This window comes from Caretta caretta, chromosome 8, assembly GCF_965140235.1.
Source record: "Caretta caretta isolate rCarCar2 chromosome 8, rCarCar1.hap1, whole genome shotgun sequence".
NCBI classification, from domain to species: Eukaryota; Metazoa; Chordata; order Testudines; family Cheloniidae; genus Caretta; species Caretta caretta.
In genome coordinates this window covers 64,999,160-65,020,512 of record NC_134213.1, presented here as the reverse complement: position 1 = coordinate 65,020,512, position 21,353 = coordinate 64,999,160, and the positions used below count along the sequence as shown (strand labels likewise).

The 21,353-nt window shown below is 41.5% G+C and overlaps 1 long non-coding RNA gene across 2 annotated transcripts in view; it reads left to right on the top strand.

Moving 5' to 3' along the window:
• Positions 1 to 16,025, top strand: part of LOC125641133 (uncharacterized) — a 28,269-nt gene extending 12,244 nt beyond the window's left edge. For both annotated transcript variants that reach the window (XR_007357991.2, XR_007357990.2), the window contains 2 exons: positions 8,982 to 9,138; positions 13,386 to 16,025. This is a non-coding gene — a long non-coding RNA (uncharacterized LOC125641133). The remainder of the gene's footprint in view (positions 1 to 8,981; positions 9,139 to 13,385) is intronic.
• Positions 16,026 to 21,353: the final 5,328 nt, after the last annotated feature.

The following is a 21,353-nucleotide window of genomic DNA, read 5'->3' as shown; positions in this document are numbered from 1 at the left end:
CTTCTAGTGATTTTTGTCTATGGAAATAATGACTTCATTATGGGCCCCGATCTGCAGGCCTTGCTGATATAACTAAGGAATGCTGGATTGGCTGCTACGAGGGTTTTACACTGTGTAAAGATGCACAAAACCAAGTTTATATACAATCAGAGCTGTTGACAGAGGCAGAAGCAAAAGGACTTAAAAACAAAACACAAATATTAAGTGGGGAATGGGCAGTTGTTAATATCGCTAACACCTTTCCTGTTTCCCCTGACTGAAGAATATCAAAACAGAGCAGAGCTAGTTAGGCAGCCTGGTGATGGCAGAGAATAATGTTGCCAGGGGGCTGATCCAAGTTTGGGGCCTGAGCTTGGCTCTGCCCTTGCATGGAGGCAGAAAATTTCTCTTTACCTGCTGAAAATGCACTTAGAGGGATGCTAAATAGTGGAATTGATTGTTTTCTGAGGGAGCTGAATCCAGCTGCCTTCTACTAAAGTTACTGTAAATGTTATAGTATATGAGCGAAACCACAGTATGTGGAGAGGAGCAAAGTGGCGGGAGTGCAGGTGTGTGTACTTGTTCTTTCCAGAAGGTCTTGGAAAATGCCTGGAAAAAATAACAGTTGCGTCATTTCAGGTAATTTCTTTCACGTCTGTTGACAAAAAAGTGAATTGAGAGGGCTGTGGTCCAGAAAAAAACATTTAAAACTGGCACACAAATGCTACCTGAAGGCTGTTCAGTGATCTGGTTAAAAGGAGTTGCTGGTCGTAGCTCAGTTCTTGGAAGACAAACATCTGCATCACAGAACTCCCAGATGTGGCTCCTTCCTTGGCCGTCTCAGCAGAAGGGCCAAGGATCCGGCTTCATCCCTTGGTGATTGCATCCACCCAGGGCTGAGGTATACTGGCAGGGTAGTATGGCGTACTACAACCATTCACACAGTCACTCTTTAGTGGATAAGGTGGGTAGGAAGCATGATCTCATGATTCAGGCACTGGACCTGGCTCTGTCAATGACTTGTGACTTTTGGCAAGTCACTTAATCTACCCTATGCCATAGTCCCCATCTGTAAAATGAGGTTAATCCCTCCCTACCCCATAGGACTGCTGTGAGGATAAAATCCATTAATGTTTGTGCTGGATTCAGATACTACAGTTATAAGGGTCATCTGAGTACCTAGGTATCTAGAGAGCAGCGTTTAGGTTCCAGTGCTGATATTCTGACACCTATCATGAGCACTACAGTCACATACATACAGGCCCGCTGACGCCCCGGGGGGTGAGCTGGCAAAGGGGATAATTGCCCAGGGCCCCAGGTGATTTAAAAGGGCCTGGGGACCCCTGGCTGCCGCTGCTACCACTCCTAGGCATGCAGGGGGTGGTACCGGCGGTAGCAAAGGCAGCCGGGCGGACACGTGGAAGCCTTGGCTGTGCCGGAAGAGCGTGCCCCACAGCGCAGCCAGCAGCAGCTCACTGGGCACCAGCAGGCGCAGCATTGCCCAAATGTCAGGCGGACCGCTTCCATGCAGGCGCGGCTTGTGTGTGCCTGTGTGTACCAGCCGCCGCACATGGTCCAGCTCTGTGTCCACGTGGCGACGCCGTGCTGGGCCTGGGGGGCCCTTTGACTGTTCTGCCCTGAGGCCCAGAATTGTTGTCGCCAGGCCTGCATACATATCCTCCCCCACAAAAAATGGGTACCTTAAACCTACAGTAGATAGCCAGTTAAAAAGGACTGTGGCAGTTGGCAGAACATCAAACTACCAGAGGTGCTATCAGAGCTGAACTAGGGGAGGGAGAGATGGTGGTACCCCTCTCAAGCTCCACCCAAATGCTAGGCTCTACTCCCTAACTGAGCTCTGCCCCCCACTCACAGCAGATTCTGCAGATGTTGAAACTGTCATCCCGCGGGTTGTGCTGGGCTCTCTGAGTGATGTTAGGATACTCCCGAGACACAATAGGCACATGCTAATCTCTGGATCCCAGAGTCTTGTGATGACATCAAAATCTAAGATTCATTTAAAAAAAACGTTTCCAGCCCTCATGGTTGCAAAGAAAAAGCTTGAAAAATGTGAACTGAGTGTAAGTGATGCAGTGCTGTCTGCCTGAGTCGGCAGGCAGCCTCCAGCAGAGGGAGGAGCAGCAGTCACTAGGGTCAGGGAGGAAGCCCGCACACCTTCAGTGCAGACTTGGCCCTTTTTATGTCTTCCATGGAATTGTTTCACCTCTGGTGGGGCTTGGATGGCCTTTAGGCTCTGTGGGATTGCCTTCTCCTTGGTGTGACTTAGAGGCCACACTTGGGCTCTACTCAGCCCCTTAGGCCACTTAGCTCCATGGGGCACATTAGGTACAAGAAATGCTGCTGCTCTCCCAAACACCATCTGTTATTGGCACCAAAATAAGATGCTAATGACATAGGGTGACCACTCATGGATTCCCAGAATACCAAACGTTCCGGTACCTCTGCGAATGGTATGGGCCAAAGCTCATCGCAGCCTGGGTGATCCCACTCTATCAGCATGACCTTGCAGTGGACGGGATCAGATGCTCTTCAAAATGGAACCCCATCTGATATCAGACAAAACCACGCCCATATTTTTCTCAGTATCAGATGGAGGACAGACCTTAGAAAAGCAACACTGTCCATCTTAAAACCCGACGAATGATCTGCCTACGCTGACTGTAGATTGTGCAGATCTGTGATCCTTCCTCTCTTTTCTTCCATGCTGTGATATCACTGAAATAGTTACAAATGTTGACATTTAAATCATCATTGGACATCTGAGTTTCTCACCATCAGGTAATTGGATGAATGGTGCAGTTCACACCTCTCAGATCTGTTGTTTCAGGCTTGCTGCAGACATTGCTACATCAATTGACACTTGTTTCATGTTTCCTTGATTTTTCTCTGCATCCATAAGGGTTAGAGACTTTTTTAAAAAAAGAAATTAGGTCCCAGAGAACAAGACGGCATCCTAAAAAAAAAAAAAAAAAAAAAGTGTTGGATTGCTAACCTGGCACAACCTGCCCCAGTTTGAGGCCTCGGTGCCATGATCTGATCCATCCACACAGTGGTCAAGGAGAACATTACTGTCAAAGCTGTAGAAATGCACGGAAGCACAGTGTTTTTATCACTTTCCCGGCGTCACAGGATAATCAAATGCTCCTACATCTATTGTACCTGGGGGAGCACAGTTTCCTTTTTGTGTTTGTTTACAATGCTTGTGATACTGTATTGTAAACACCAACCCCTCCATGTGAGCTGAAATAATTGATTTATTAGGATGAACATTGCCACACAGGTTGGACAAATTGACTATTTAAGTGTTTGCTGGCACTGAGGGATACTGTGAGAAGCTCTTGAGAAGGAAGAGTTGTGCTTGGTTCAAATATGTTCTTGACCACCTCAGATTGAGAAGAGAATACTGGAGGTTTGTTTGGGCCTTTTCTTAGGAGCCCTGGGTCATCTGTTAGTGTTAAAGTGAAGAGTAGCTTAGTCTTGGAAGGAATGCTTTTGTGGTTCATTGATTTCTCCTCACTGCTTCCTGGGTAGTGCTGTTAGTGCCTTTTCCAACCTGCTTTTGCACACAGTTGGTACATGGTAGAATAAAAAAAGTGCCCCTTTTCTGGGGTTTGGCTTTATCAATCCAAAATGAACAATGAGATAAGTTTCAACCCCAGCCTTCTCCTCATGAGTTGGATGCTCCTGGGGCTCCTTCTCCTAAACTGCTCAGCTCACATCCTAGATTCTCTGTGTCCAAAGAGACACTCCCACCTATCCAAGTGGGATACTGAGTCACCTGCTTTAGTGAGTCAGTGGAATTCACTTAACTCTTTCTCAGCAGGACCAACACTTGCTACCAGTGTGAGGCGTTTCAAGTGAACATTGCTAGCCTGATACAGGATCTCTTTCCTGTTTTTTTCATAGGGGGAATATTTTGGTGTGGTGAATAGGCATTTACTCAACATCTCCAATTAATTTTAATGGATTTGCCTGGATAAATCCATGTGCAGCATAAGATCCCTTATTGCATGTGTTAATGAGCAGCCCAGAATTTTTGTCACAGAGCTTAAGAAGAAAATAGTCTTCACTGTTTCACTGCATGTTTGCCTGTTTCACTGCACTGTTTCACTGCAAAATCCATGCTCCTGTTTTCCCAAGGAGCACAAAACACTTAATACCTTCTTTTTGTTCCCACCCCTTCTCCTTATGTCCATTGTTAGATACATTTTTATACCTATTTGACAAAGTCCTTTAAGATGAGGGAAACATTTAAACTCCATTCCATGGATTGGATGGCCAATAAGGAACAGCGTTTCGTTTAGGACTTGATAACTAGACACTGATCTGGGATTTTTGTGCTGCCTTCATTTATAATTTATAAGAAAAGATACTACTCAGTTGAAATTATTATTCACATTTTAAATATTTTTTAATTCTGTAGCCACAAAAAAGATGCTACCAAGGGTTTAAAAAAAATGGTCACTTATTGATTCCCTGCTTTTTTTGCCTGTTGGGTCGGAAGCATAAAGTTCACACTTGTTCCCTAACACAAATTTTGTTAATTTCCCATGATTAAGCCTAACACAGAGTCCATTAAAGTCAGTGGCAAGACGCCCATTGACCTTGGTGGGCTTTGGATCAGTCCTTGTGTGAGAAAGGAGGCCTTATAGCTAAGACACACAGCTGAGTCAGGATACCTGGGTTCCATTTCCTGCTCTGCCAAAGACTTCCTATGTGATTTTGGGTGAGTCTGTCTTTTAATTCCTTATCTGTCTGGTAGGAATAGTGCTGCTGTATCCACCTCACAGGTATGTTGGGAAAATAAGTTAAAGTTAGTAAAGCCCATTGAGTACCACTTAGTTGCTAATTCTTGTTAGGTATGTTCACTAGTTTGATATTGCAGGATTGTTCATGAGTGCTAAGGCTTTTTTGTTTATATAGAATATTCATTAAGGAAAAAAAAACTAGCCCCAGAGCATTTAAAAATAACAAAGAATTACAACGTTTGCAAAAGGTTACAAAAGAGTGAAAATACACCAAAGTTGGGTTGGAATAATCTTGAATCTAGCCTCATCTACTCCTAACAGACTGGCAGAGAGGATTGTAGGCGTTCCTTCCCCAAACCATCAATCCCTCCAAGTCTGTCAGCAGACACACAGAATCAATGAAATGAAGGACTGGGAGGGACCTTGAGAGGTCATCTAGTTCGGTCCCCTGCACTGAGACAGGACTAAATATTATCTAGACCATCCCTGATAGGTGTTTGTCTAACCTGTTCTTAAAAACCTCCACTGAGAGGGATTCCACAATCTTCCTAGGTAATTTGTTCCAATGCTTAACTACCCTTACCATTGGGAAGTTTTTCATAATGTCTAACTTAACTCTCCCTTGCTGCAATTTAAGCCCACTGCTTCTACTCCTGTCCTCAGTGGATAAGGAGAACAATTTATCACCTGCTCTTTACAACAACTTTTCATCTACTTGAAGTAGTTAAGCATTGGAACAAATTACCTAGGAAGACTGTGGAATCCCTCTCAGTGGAGGTTTTTAAGAACAGGTTAGACAAACACCTATCAGGGATGGTCTAGATAATATTTAGTCCTGTCTCAGTGCAGGGGACCGAACTAGATGACCTCTCAAGGTCCCTCCCAGTCCTTCATTTCATTGATTCTGTGTGTCTGCTGACAGACTTGGAGGGATTGATGGTTTGGGGAAGGAACGCCTACAATCCTCTCTGCCAGTCTGTTAGGAGTAGCTGAGGTCAAGTACTTAACAAGATGCAGATGAAAAGAGAGGGGAACTAAGGCTTTGTCTACACTAGCACTTTTTTCGGCAAACACACCCTTGAAAAAACACACCCTTGACCAACATAAGTTTCACAGACAAAAGCGCCAGTGTGGACAGTGCTATGTCGGCGGGAGACGGTCTGCCACTGACATGGCTACCACCACTCATTGGGGGTGGTTTACTTATGCCAGTGAGAGAGCTTTCTGCTGCCGGCATAGAGCAGCTACACAGGAGACCTTACAGCAGCGCAGCTTCAGCGGTTCAGCTGTGCCCCTGCAAGGTCCATAGTGTGGACATAGCCTAAGTCATCAGCATATTTTCTCCAGTGCAATGAGCAAAACTTTCCCTCCAGATCTAAACACCAGTTTTGGCACGAGAGCTTCTGTATCAGAAACTACCATGGCAACTCAGTCACACAAGGGATTGACATCCACGGAAGAAACTGTCCAGTGGACAGAGGCCCTCAGACCAAAGGGCTTAGCTGCAGTCAGCAATTGATTTTGAACCAGATACATGCATAATGCAACAACCAACACACCTGCAAAATATAACAAGTTTCAATAATCTAAAGGGAAAAATGAAATGGAACAACTGGCTAGCATGAGACAATTTTTTTAATAATAGAGGGGAAAAGGAAAGAGACCAAAAGGTATTGGAGAACACTTCCTACACCTGCCTCATGAACCCGCCTGCGTGGATAGCTCTCACTCAATTCCGAGAGGGAAAAGATTGAGAAAATAGATGGGCTGCCCTTTGGTCTCTGAAGAGTGACGTCAGACTTGGGCTGTAAAATACTCCCCTGTGGAACTGCATGTGGGGAACACCCACAATGTACTGCTTTAAAAAGCAAGTTTTAGTCCTGTCCCCTGATGACCTAACTACAAAATTTGGGCCCAGTTTTGGCTTCATTATAACTAGTGGCAAAACGTCCGTTGACTTCAGTGGGAACAGGATTGGGCCCCTAACACAACTACTTTTATAGTCAAGTGCAGGGAGTGCCTTGTCCCACTAAACAATGAGTGTGCGCAGACTGCTGTCTCTATAGAAAAGAATAATGGCTGTGACTTTTTCAGTCTTCTATGGTCATGTCGAGACTGGAAATATAGGTGGTGTTTTAAAATGTGTCAGCTGACAGGACAGGACAAGTTGTGCTCAAAAAACATGCTAGCTGATCATGGTCAGCCTTTTTTTTTTAAACATGACTTGCCCGGTCTCCATATTATTATTTTTATGCAAGTCCTGTTTAAAATCATGTTCATTAAAAAATGTTTGGTAACATGTTTTAAAATAACATGACATCATTTCCTAGTATAAACAGGGTTAGAAGGAAAGTGAGTAGCACTGCTTTTCTGTTCCCTACCACATTGTCGTTGGAGCAATGTCCTCCAGCGCGACTCAACCAGGAAGTTGGCCAGGGGATGAAAATATAAATTCTATCTCAGAGAGCACTTTTCTTTCTCTTGGGTAAAGCTAACTGAAGTCAGATTTTAAGGAATCTAATTTTCTGCGGAGAAGATTCCTTGGGGATGACGTAGCCTGCAACCTAGTCATCATCAGCTAGCTGATTTCTGTAGGTGTCGCAGTGGAAGTGGATCTTGAGAAGGGATGTGAAGGAGAAGAGGGTACTGGTCTAATGGGTTAGTTTGGAGAGGGCATTCCATGCATGAAAGATGGAAGTGGGAGCTTTTATGGGAGAAACAGGCAAATGTGTGTTCAAGGTTGATATCATTAGGAAAAGATTACATGATGGAAATTTGAACTTCCAGGCTTCTTCAGTTTGTGTCACAAACATATTGTTCAGGCATGGGTTGTTTCATTTTTAATATCATATGTAGATCAAATGTGTCCCTTGATGAACGAAGGACTTTAATGTAATCAGATTCAACAGGCAGGATAAACCCTCAAGAGAATGTAGTTCAAGCTGTTAATAAATTGTTGAAGAATCCCAACATAAAACCTAAGGTTTGGTACTCCATCTGTTTTAATATAGAGAGAATGATGACTTACCTATTTAAGGAAAGCTCATAAGTGACGACTAAAGGGGTGCAGGGTAGAGGTAGAATATTACTTTCTATGAGTTTGAGCCATTTGGAGAGAGGATGAGCCAAAAAGTCAAGACATTTTTCAAAACTTCAGAAGGAAAAATTTCAGATAACATAATTTAAAAATCCTGGCTTGTCCCAAACTTTCCAGAAACTTCCACCCTGGATTGAGATGTGGCATGAAAAATTTCAGAGGGACTGTTTTTTTGGGAGGAGGAGAGAGTTTCAAGACTTGAAAATCAGGCTTATAATGGGAAGTCAGCTTCAACCTTAATTATGGAATGGCTACTACACAATCTTGCTCTTACAGTGGCTCGTCTTCTTTTATTTCCCCGCCCCTCCCCCCCCCCCGCAACTATTCCTACTAGTGACTGTGCCTATTTTGTTCAACTGTGTGGTACAAAGACAAGGGGGCTTTGGCTATGCTGGGTTAATGCAGTTTACTTTTTTGGCCATGCCCACAGCATCTTTGCTCACTGCTGGATTACAAACCAATGTACCTAGGAGGGAACATTGCCCATTCATATTTTGAATGATAGCTTCATTGTGAAATAAAAACAAACCTGCTTCTTAGGTGAGATGGTGTCAAGGTTTCTTTCAATTAAAATCGAATTCATGTTTCTTTCTGTGCCAGGATGTACAACTTCTTTGCATAACAGAAGGCTCCTTTGTTGAAGTATAGTCAAAGACTTTTAAATGGTGTGAGGTTTAAAAATACTTCATGTTGAATTTTTGTATTTAAATCACCACATTTTTGTAACTGGGTCATCTACCCATTACCCATCATGTTCTTTATTCCTAAGTGATGCGATATTAATCTAGATATTTTTACATAGTTTTAATCCTCTGTAATATGATTCTTTTTGCCTTTAGAGAAAAAAAAACACATTAAACATTTGTTGATTCATACAAAAATATAGTATAATCTGATAATGTGATTAGATGGTATTTCATCTGGTAATGGTGCATAGTGGTTACTTTGTCTTCATACTCTTTATTTTAATACGTAGAGAAAATTGTATTATTAAACAACAATTAATTTATCCTTTAGTATCTTTCCTTTGACAGACCTCCCACCACCTTGGAAGCATTTTCAGTAACAAATTAACTGAATCCAGGCAATAATTTGCATATGGAAATTATACATGCAATTATCTTATTTTTTTGTAGTCACAACAGACGTAGATGACAATACAACTCCCTTCAAGCTTTGCCAAAATGTAAATCCATCCCAGAGTGAATGCACATCTGCTGGGGTCCTGTGTGGACTAGGAAAACTAGGGTGACAAAGAAATACAGGACATAGGCAGCTCTTTCTGTGATGCTGGTAAATATATATGTTTCACTTACAAATTCCCCTCTGACTTTGATTGTCTATCTGGTTCTTCACTAATTCATGTGCAATTAGTTTATCTCCAATATATTTACTGAGATAGTACTATAGGTCAGGTTGTAACTTTGGGCCGCAAGAGGCACCAAAACTGGTCAAAAGAATTATACTAAAATGGGCAAGCATTCCCCTGACTATGTGGCTTTGTGGGTCAAGGGAGGTGAGGGCTGGAGGAGAGAGAGGAAACAGAACAGCAGCAACTTCTTTGAGGCTTTAGTGCAGAAGTAAGACCCTAGATCTATGGAGAGATGTCTCTTCAGCCAAGAGAAAACATAGTCCTCGAACAGCAGTGTTGAGCCTCTTGAAGAGAACTAGTTTTGCAGTTTGTTTGCCTCTGTGGAAGTCTAATCATATAACAAGAGCCCTGTCAGAGCTCTGAGAGGTGTTAGGAGAGTTTCTGGTTACAGTTTCCCCTCACAGTTATCTCAGAGGGAGGCTGCTGCAATGAGTATGTGAATTCGGGAACAGTGTTTTGGTTACACGATTTCCTCATCTGTGAATGCCACGGTTCATCAGGATTGACCTTGGTGAGCTGTGTGTCCCTGACATCATTCTGCCTGTTCTGGAAGAACTGTCCCTATATTCATTGCCACCCCTTCATGGGATCATTTTCTGGAGATCAGGAAGCCCCAGACCTGTGAAGACTTTGTTCAAATTTCTCTGTTGATGTAAATTGGTGGAGCACCATTAGCTTCAATGGATCTTCTCCAATTGACCTGACAGCAGACATGTGGCCCTCAGCATGACCTGGATGCAGACAAATGGTTGAGTGGTAGCCACCACCCACAACCATCTAAGGATAATTCGTTGGAGTGCTATGGACAGATATTGCAGCATCAGGGTTGTCTGAAAGAATGAGGCAAGACCAAGTTGTCCAAAAAAATTGAACAAACTTAAACGCTGTCAAAGTTGTCAGCAGCACCTGTTTCCCCATCCAGCCTCCTGAGTCTCTCTCTTGAACCACACCCACCTGCAACCCAGCTAGTGGAGGGAGAGAAGCCCATTACAATATATTTAAGTAGAGAGGGAGAGAGAGAGAGACCCACACTAGGGCCATCATTGAGGTTTGACCTTCAGTGCTAAAAACAAGCTTGAGCTAAAGTAGTAACTCTTCTAGCTGGTAGTTGGAGTAGGATTTTATCCCATATATGAACCAGCCACTAGAACAGGACAAAGAACTACACTCTCCTAGAGTGGATTACACATGTAACTAGTTAACTGGCTGATTACAGTAGGGACTTCTGGGAGAGTGGCAATTGGAAAACAAACGATTTCATATATTGAAATCTTTCAAGTGTTGGGTCACATTTCATCTTGTCCCCTAATCCTTTTACCTATTCCCCTGTCTCCCCCATTTCTCATGCTGCTGTTTTCTTATTTGTAAGATAGTTCTCAACAAGCGAGCGAGTTTTCTCCCTCTTTAGACATTTTGATCTTTCAGTCATTCCAGGGTGACAGTATTCCTGCCAGTGGCTGACCCAGAAAAATAAGTGAGCTGACTTCCTGGGGACCATCACTAAACCAGTTTGTCTTCTGAATCTGGAAGGTCTCTCTGGGCTCAATCTTTCAAGAAAAAACTAGCACTTACTCCCAAGTCTGCAGGATTTGGCTTTGCCTGTGCTGAATTTGCTACATTCTCCAGGGACCAGGGTCCATATATGGGCCTTTTTCAAAATAACTGAGAAAAAATGTCATTATGCTATTTATTAGTGATACTTAAACTGTAGGTAATTTTGATGACCAAAAGTTGCAAGAGGAATCATAATGGCAAATCTGTTTCAGTGCTGGGCTCTGCATGTGTAATGGGTGAACAGCGAAAAGCTACAAGAGTTTTGTTTGCAGTTGCCAAACCTTGTTTTTTAAAGTTGTTGGAAATCCAAGAAAATGTTTGTATGTGAGTCTTTTCAGACCTGGGCTTATGATTGCATTATCATTCACATGCCCGTGGCATGCTTTAAGGAACAGTTGTTGAATCCCATAAGAATAGGAACATTTTAAATGGCCAAAAGGCATGTCAGAAAATATATATTTTTCATTTTATAATGGAATAATTTGTCTAAGATTTGGACATAAATGTAGAAAATATTTTTACCAGGCTATATTGCTAATGCAAGAAAAGTAGGCCTAAAAATGGATTTTGTACCATAGTAATAAAAAAACCCCACTATTCTGATCCAATAATTTTACTTTAACATAAAATTGTCACAAATAGACAAGAGAAAGCATGCAAGTTTGAAAAGTCCAATGCTATGCCCATATCATTAATTAGGATAGCAGTGTGGTCTAGTGGTTTGAACAGGAATCTGTAAACCAAGATTCCTGGACATTGTTCCTGGCTACACCAGGGCTGCTGTGTGTCTTTGGCACATCTTGTAACCTCTCTTTGCCCCAGTTTGTCCCTCTGTAAAATAACACTTGAAGAAATAGGAGTTTTTTGAGGGTGAGCTAATACTGGTAAAGTTTTTTTCAGATTCCTGGATAAAAAGTGCTATAGAAATACTTAGTGTTATAGCAAACAGACTACAAAGCCTGTGTTATAACAAGAGGGTTAAGGACCCTAACTTTAACGAAGGAAATTTAGAATTAAGTCTGGCACTTCCCACGTAGAGGAAATGCAGTGAGTTTGCACTCAGTTACCACCTGTATCACCCATTGGGTTTGAATTAGGAGTTGTTCTCTGCTTCCCTGCAGAAATAGTAGAGGGGTTGGCTTGCAGAACCTGTGTGTCTAAGGGGAACCACTGGAGGACAGAGTCATGGATGTGGAGATCTTGGGCCTACATACTGACTCCTGGCGCACTTGATACACTTTCTGTGCATGGTTCTTATCTCAGTTCTAGAATGTTAAAAATAAATACATATTTACTTGCTCAGATATAGTCACTCCTCCAGAAAAACAGGTTGTAGACAAGAATATTCATTGGTTTCCTATGGCCTCTTTAACAGTCTCATCTCTATTAGATGTAGACTGTTGAGTTCCCAACTCCTCCCTTTGAATGTCCTGGTGTAACAGCAGAGTAGACTACCTCTCTGCCCAGTTATAGTCTTGGCTATGCTGCTACAGCAATAGGGGTTTTCTTCAAGGACAATCTTTCGACCTGCATATAAAAGATCAGCTGTGCAAAACGTTCGGTGCTTGCTTTCACCAACCAGTATTGAAAATATAGACATGTGGAACACTAACCCCAAAATTCTCCAGAGACTATTGTTAAACCCTTTTAAGGTACAACAACAGTTTTCCCTGAAACAAACAACCCCCAAACAAAATGCAGCATTTTAAGGCAAAACAAGCCTTGGGCAAATCTAAGCACAGCCTCAGCATTCATTATACATTAGAAAGCACTCACTCCTGTAGCTGCAGGTAATCCAAATAGACCAGAGTGACACACTTTCACAGCATTTCCATTATATATTGCACTATTAAAAGGAGAATGATAATTGCAGGGAATCTTCAAATACTTCAAACTTAATATATGTGCGCCTACTGGAACTATGGGAGCTAAAACTGATTTTTATAGCTCGGTGTTCTGGCAACAAAGGTTATTGGAAGGGTTTTTAGCAGAACCAACCACCAACATAATTTATCTGACCACAGAACAGATATATTGGGGAAAAAGAGAGATACACATAAGGGAGGATTTCTTGTGTTGGGAAATTTTAATAAAAGGTTTGAATTTAAGCCTTCAAGTAAGACTTCCTGTTAGAATTAACATCTTGATGATATACATTTTATTTTTTGCTTTAGAAATAATGATACTGGTAATATGATAAAATCTAATAAGGTGGGGAGAAATACTACAGTCAATGCAAAGCTGTTGTTAAAGTTAAAAAACACTTTGGCTCAGAAACATGAATTATACATATTGTCAGTCAACACACTAAACAAAATTCTCATTCCTAGCGTTAGAAAGATCAGAAATTACAGAGCAGCTTTTCCTAGAGGCCAAATTTAAAAAAATGTGAAGATCAGAACATCAAATATTAAAGTATATGATAACAGAAACCCATTCAGTAAAGAATGCTTATGTCCCAGTTACTGTTCCAAAGCTATATGTTTACCAAGAAAATCTAAAAGAAAGATCATTTGCATTTGGGAATAATTGCATTTGAAATTAAACCTTCCTTTGAATTATCCAGATGACTTTCTGACCAGATTTCTCCCATTTCCTTTTTTAAATTGCACAGGTAATCTTTTCAGCCACTTCTGAAGTGAAATAACAGTTTATGACAAGAAGGTTGTTGGGCTAGATTCTCTGCTGGTGTAACTCCACTGACTTCAATGCATGTCTATCACGAGAGAGTTTGAAATCTCCTTGTTGCAACTGGTGGTGGAATTGTGGAGAAACAGGACACAGCTACCCAAACTGGAATTTATCTAAGGCACGAGGGATGAGGCCATAATCTTGCAAGTACCACTATGACCACAAATGCCTCAAATCCTGTATGATAAAAATAAACTTCCTTTCCCAACAGCACACTGTGGGCACTAGTTCAATAACAGACCCATTGGGGGAGACTGTTGTCTACATGATCATCAGACTTGCTTTCTGCAGCACTTAAGGTTTCTTTCTTTCTTCTGTTATTTTAGGCTTTCTTGCCACATACAGACCAGTCTCACCTAAGCTCCAGTCCTGTAAACACTTAAGCACATGTGTAACTTTACTCACTGAGTACAGTTTCTCACCTGCTGAAGTATTTGCAGGATCTGGCCCTTAGAATATGTTATCTGACAAGATCACAAGTTGAGATTTGTACAATGTAAATGGTTTGTTTTGAAAATTTCTGTTGCGCAGACTAGCAAGCACCCATCTTTCTCTGCCTGGTGATACAGAGGTCTAGTACTTTGGTTTCAGTTTGCAGTTACCACAGAAGACTCTGATTATTCAGTTTTACCAATATTTTATATTTTGAAATATGAACTTATTCTGTAATTGAAAACTTCTAACATGATCAAGACCTCTTCATAGCACGGGAGCCAGCAGGTCCTTTCACAATTCTTTATCCGATGAACTTATTTTGTGTGAGTGTGTTTTTGTTGGGAATGGTTAACTGTAAGTTCTCCTGTTCTCTCCTGATTCGTATCAATTTCTTTGTTTTATTCTCTGGAGGCAACAAAATATTAAAATTAAAGAAGAAAAAAGCTTCAAGAAAAAACTATGTTGTGTCAACATCTTGGAAAAGATCTTAGAGAACGTTTTATTGTAAAAAGTTTTTAATAAGGACTTTTAAATACTGATAATTTATCTCATCTAAACACTGAAGATAGTAATCCTGAAGTAGAGCTCCCTGGGTGATGAATCAATATATATACCCCTAAGGCAAGAGAAAGTTTCATATGGGGACATAAATTGAATAACATACAAGGAAAACCCATAGTTTTAGCAACACTTATGTCTCTGCATTACACTAAAGATAGACACAGGCCACATTTTGCATTGTCTTGCAGCCACAGGATCTCACAGGGGTTATATGGGTGTAAATCAGCATAAAATTTGGCCCTTATTTCTCCTGTGCCACAAATTTTCCCTCATCTCATGCCTGGAAAAGCAGCTAATTCTCTCACTGTCACGTTAAAAATAACACTTAGAAAAGCAACAGTTTATGCTAATAACACGAGTTAAGCTTGATGTGAATGTCCCCAACCAACAGCCTTAACAGCATGGAAGCTGAAGTGCAATCTACAGACTGCATGTGACAACCAAAGATAGAGGATTTTGAAATGACTAGGAGGGAGGCAGGGCATTCTTCCAGGATCTATTGGCACCCTACAGTATTAAAAGAAACACACAAAAATTATATATGGAAACTACCCACAAAGGTAGCTTAGTGGCCCATTGGTGCTATGACTGTTGCTTGGCATAATCTGCATCCTAAAGCAGCCATATTTAGGTTCTTTAAAAGCCATGGAGTCATAGAATTTTAGGCCAGAAGGGACCAGCAGATCATTTAATCTGACTGCCTGTATATCACTGGCCACCACCTCCACCCAGCAGCTGCACACTGAATCCAGCAACTGAAATTAGATCAAGATATTAACAGTCCTCAGGAGACCAAACCAATACATGTCACAGGCAGAGAATAGAAGGGACCCCAGATGGACCAATGCTCAAGGCAATGGCAGGGAACTGAGCTATTCCAAGATGATCATGGCAAACAACTTGCACACCAGGCTGCAGAGGAAGATGAAGCCCCCAGAAGGTCACTGCCAATCTGATCTGAGGAAAAATTCCTTCCTGACCTCACACATGGCAATCAGTTAGACCCTGAGCATATGAGCAAGAACCAGGCAGCAAAGCACCCGAGAGAGAGAGAATGCTCAGTATCACATCAGAGCACGAGCACACCCCGTACAATGTCCCATCTCCAGCTATGGCCAGATAATATAAATTTGCCTGACACCATGCTCTGACAGTCAGTGAACCTGAAATGGGGCAGACTGCCAAGGGAAGCTGAATTCCACAAATAAGGCTACTCTGTTGAGGATCCCCATCTGCTTTTCCAAGTGTCCTCCAGGTCAGGGGCATAATTTTGGGAAAAAAATATATGGGGGTTGGGGGGCAAAGTTGTGTCAGCATATAGAACATTATATGTGATTATATTATATTCCTGAAATATATTTATATGGGAAGCACAAACTAGAAAATATAATGAAGAATATAGACCTATGAAAATTCGGGAGGGGCAAACCAATAACTGGGGTGGGCAACTGCCCCTCTTAACCCATAGCACATGATGCCCCTGCTCAAGTGATGTCTGTGTTAGTTATAAGGTACTTTTTGTTTGTAACACTTTCTTGAAAGCTTAAAAATAAAAGGTATTTCTTTACTATTCTTGTTTTCTTTCATTTGGCAAGCCTGGTTCCTCCAGCTTCTGATGCTCCACAGGAACTCAAATCCTTGTAGTGGCCACAATTTTGTAATGACCCACCACCATGGGTTGTCAATGGGGATTGAACCTGGGACCTTTAGCATCAAAAGTATAGGTCTCCACTCCCACTCAGTAGGCTACCTTTAAAAACCTACACATTGATATTCCGGTATATGGAAGCCTCTGAAGCCATGGCCAACCTGTTGCATTAACTTGTGTTAATGGAGCATTAACATGTGCAAAATGATATTAGGTATGGCAATAAGCCAGGGTCATTCAGCATGTTGGGGCTTCCAAACTGAAAGGATAGCCTTGTCCATTAGGGGTGGGGGTGATGCTGAGAAAGTGAGACAAAGGCTTTCTCTGAGAGACCTGGTGGCCCTTAAGTCCATGTTGTAATTTCCCTCTGAAGGGACTGGAGATGAGGAAGCCTTTAGCCATTTCCACAAGGGGGAAGCCTCAGGCTTTCTGTTAAGGAGAGAGTTTACTCTATTGAATCATTGGGGAATTCTATTATTGCATATGCTTGAAACTGGTCCATGTGGGTGGAGCTAATGTTGGCCATTTCTCTTTCAAAGTCAAGTGTTTGTTCTCTGCCTCAGATACTGGCTCTTCTTTGGTTGCTGGGTCACCCACTCTAATTCCAATGCATGGAGATGGCCTCTCCCTGGGCTGGATATTTTATACCTGCCAAAGCCATACCTACCTTGTATGTGCCTGATGTGGCCCTGCATAATTCTAAGAAGGGGTAGTGTATGCCAGTCTCTGTAGCTGCACCCATTAGTGCATGCTTACATTTTGGGAAGCAGAGGTTCTTCACATGCCCAGACACTCCACTTTGAACATTCTGTAATTCTGTGCATGCCTATATTCTGATTGCCTAGCCGGACTGATGCATATGCAGGCTTTTGAAAATATGGCCTGAAGTTCAGGTCTGGCTGTATCCTAAATGGGGAGATCTTTGGAAAATATCCTGTGGTACTTAGCAAAACTGTCCTTTCTCCAAGACAAGCTAGGACCATCCCACAAGGTGCAACTTGGGTTTTCTTGACATAAGGGCCAGTGCTTAATGGACACTGTGTTGAAGAGTACGTATGTGAGAAGGATCTTTGAGAATATTCAGGGTGAAATCCTGGCTCCATTGAAGACAATGGCAAGACTTCCACTGCCTTCAGTGAGGCCAGGGTCTCACTCTAAATGGTTGCAACTTACAGTAAGTGGTCTGTCCAACCATATTTAGCCTTGAAGCTGCTGAGTGCTGGAGGCTGTGGAGACTAATCCCAGTTTGCTAGGCCAAATTTAAAACGTTCCTGCTGTTTGGTGGCCTGAGTGATAAGCTTCTTCCTCCAGGGATTGCTACGTATACCAGCTGAACATTTTCTTCCACTATCGATGAGAAAGCGGAGGCCAAAATATATTTCCCCTGGCTGATGTTAAGAACAAATAGTCAGTCAGCCAAGGAAACACTGAAAGGGAAAAAGTCCAAAGATTTTCTTTTTAAGACACTGAAGCTCTAAAAATGGTGCAGAAACCTCCCCACATCATTTGATTGTATTAAATTACAGGAGAATTAGTACAAAGTAAACCTAAATCCCTTCTACAGGTTCATAGGAGATTTACTCCTGGCTTTAAAATTCTCTGCACGGCTGTGGAGGGGGAAAAGAGAGGAAAGAGTTTGAAGTTGTGGGGCACCTCCTTCTCTGTGTTCCAACTTGGTGCTACATAAGAGTCACGCTTTATTTTTCATTTCTAGAGACTGATCTCCCTACTGAATAAGTTGGCTCACTACAGAATATTGATCCACCCTGTTGAGCCCTAAGTGACTATGCAACTGCTAAAACCTTGTGCAGTATTCAGAGTGTGCTGTATGAAGTCAGTATCATCAACATTTGGCAAACTGGCTTCCTATTGGCATATTTATATTCACATTTTTGTAGTTATGATTGTTTAGGAATAGGATTAAGAAATGGATATTGGAGAATTTCTTTCCAAAAGCAGAGGTGTCTGAAACAGATGAAGTGATTCTTCAGACCAATTTGTACAAGTCAGGGAAGGAGAGGAATAAAAGAGGAAAACAGTTTATAAGCCAGTTCAGTGAACATAGGAATAAAGAGGCCAGCAGATGCATATGACAATGAGAAAGATGAATCTAAAAAGGTCAGTGCATTATTTTGTGGTGGGAAATAATATTTCAGAACTCACCAATGAAGAGAGTCTGCTACCCAGATGTAAGTACTGTAGTATAAAAAAGTCACAGTCCAGAACTACCAGGCCTGTTGGACTTAGAGAACAGATTGGATGCCAACACAGTCAGTCACTGTGGTTCCACGCTAGAAAACTGGGCAAGAATAAAGCTCTTTTAATCCAAATGGCATGGCTGCAGTCCCTGGCTCTGGTAGAGATCCAAAGAAGAGGCTGATTATTATTTTCCCTGAAGAATACACAGTCTGGTAATGAACAGGGAATGAATTTATTCATTAGGGTATTTAGAATAAGGAAGATGCACCTAAAATTGCTATCTCTCCATTGGAAAGCCATCCACAAATGCATCAAAGGGCAAGTACTTTAATAGCACCGACCTTATTGATAGGCCTGTCAAGCAAAACAATGACTGAAGAAAGATGCTTGGCTATTTGTTTTTCTGTTAAAGCAGGCAAAACCAAGGATGGTTAAAGAAAATAAGCAGGTGTCCATTGGTTTGGATTTGTCAGGAGACAGTGAGCTGGAATACTGTGTGGGAATGGCATTTGCCTGATCCAGTGTTCTAATCACATCCCTACCTCTGTAAGCTTGGGCAAAATATTTCACCTGTCTATCTCCACAACCCTGTCTGGAAAATGGGGATTAATAGATACCTAACTCACAAGGGTAGCCTACTGGGATTAGTCTCCACAGGTGACAGAACTCAGCATCTAAGAGGATTAATTAGTTCAGGGGTTCTAAACATGAGAGTTGCAACTCCTGAAAGAGAGATCAAGGAGAAGGGTGACTACCGTCCCTTTTTTTAGGATTAGATGGAAAAGGGGGGCAGGGGAGGTAGGGTCCTGAAACATTTTTCTGTATTAACTGCGGTCATGGTATGGAAAAGAGCTGAGAACCAGTGAATGAGTTACGATTTGCTAAGCACTTTGAACATGTAAAGTGCTCTATAAAGGTTTCGTTACTAATGACAAAACAATCAGAAAGTCAGGGTTCTAAATGGGAATTGATGATCAGCATTATACTCCACGTACAATCAGGCAGCCATATATCTAGGGTTGGGTTCAGGTTCAAATTTTAAACCAATATTTACTGGTACAAATCTCCCAGAAAACTTCTACCATAAATGGTGATTTGTATCCAAACATCAGAACAATTACTCATGTTGTTCCTAGTTTTCATAGTTGCGGCTGTCATCTCTATATCCTTTCTAGTCTCACTGCGTAGCTGTGCAGCGTTTACCAAAAGCATATGTATAAGGGGAGAGGAGAAAACACTCCAAGGCTCTCTGGCAAAATGGGCTTTTCAATTTTGTCAATGGTTTGGAAAAGAAAAGCTGGATTTTCCCCCGGAAAAAAACAGATCCTGTATCATAGCCTGTGTGCTATTTTGCTCAGTCTATCTCTGTATGTAATTCTGTAGGTATGTCATCTTGTGACTTGTGTGAACAAATCTAGATGGCCCTAAGCTTTTGATCTTGTACAGTGTTTATGTCTGGCTATACTGCCTATGCTTTATTTGTTAGAAAAACATTTAATAACTGTGCCTGCTTGGCTCCAGTCTCTTGGTGATCTGTGACAGTGGCGTCTTTTAGAAGATTTTATGTTTTATTAGCCATAAGACCCTGCCAGCCACCAAAAAGCCTTTGGGTGCTTTGTGAAAGAGGCAAATACAAACCAGTTACTAAAGGTAAGAATTACTAAAGGTAAGAGTCTCATTGACTTTAATGGGACAACTCCTATGCTTAAAAAGTTAAGCATCTGAATGTTTGCAAAAGCTCAAGCTATCAAGCTTCTAAGCTTGCTAAGGTCTATCCTATGACTAAATCCTTTTATATCATGCTGAAAATGTACCCAAAGCTTCCCATATGCTTGATGCTTTCTAAGAATATCTTTGAAGAGCTCAGTATAGTCTCAAGACAGTTATAATGGTCTGTATTTGATTTACAACATGCCATTGAATTAGAAGGGAATTTGAAGGAGGATTTACTTAAAGCTCATGAAGACAGTGATTTAGAACATGGATTGTGGCCATCAGTGTGGGCTGAAGGAGAAAAGTTTATTGCAGAAAACAGCTTGCCTCCTCCTGCAGGCAAAACCCAGAAGTAGGAAGTTTGGAGACTATCAGATTGGCTCAATGCATCTGTCAGGGAAACACATGCTTCTTCAAAGGAAAGATGGCTTTCAACAACACCTCATGTAACTAGTCCTGGATAGAATCATCAATGAGCTGGAACTGTGATTTGGAATGGAGAACCATGAAATCAATAGACCAGCTGGGATAATGCATCCAAGAAATATAGATTTCTTGGAAAATGACTGAGCATTCTGGCAGTTACTGTTATAAATTAGTATAGAACTCAGAATCTGACTCTTATGAGAGAACTATTTTTGCCAAATTCTTCAACACTAGTTTCATGACTCCTGCATAAACATATGCCTCAGCCTTATTAGTAAAGATTTTGGTCTTTTGAATATATTCATGAAATATTAAAAGAATACTCTGTATTTTTCATGAATCTTAAGCATTAAGACAATGTAATTTTATAGTTTCTTATTGGAAGCTTAAAAATGAAGGACAAGATCCTCAGCTGGTGGAAATCAGCTGACTTTCATGGAGCTATGCTGATTTACACCAGCTGCAGATCTGAGCCAAAATCTGTTTTCTTCCCAACCATTCTCTTCTCTCCCTTTCAAGCACAGGCCATTGTTTTTAATGTGTAGAGTTGCTCATGGGTGCTGCACAGCTGGAACGGATTTTAAAAGACATGGCATTGAAGCAATTGTTTTGAAAAATAGAAACACATTATGAACATAACCCTGCACTTTTCAAATGGATGTAAGAAATTATTTTCAGATTACCGAAAACCAAGGAGGAACACATATAAAGTCTCCATCGAAGCAAGAAAACCCAGTAACTCCTTCTGTAATGTTCTGCATATGAAATTAAACAAATTGAGTTTCCTGTTGAAGCACCAAGGATGGTTACTCTGTGTTTAAAGATGCATTACACAGAAAAGAATGACACACATAACAAGTTCAGATTAGAGAGCTATATACAAGCAAACAAGTAGAGTAGTTTGGCCTT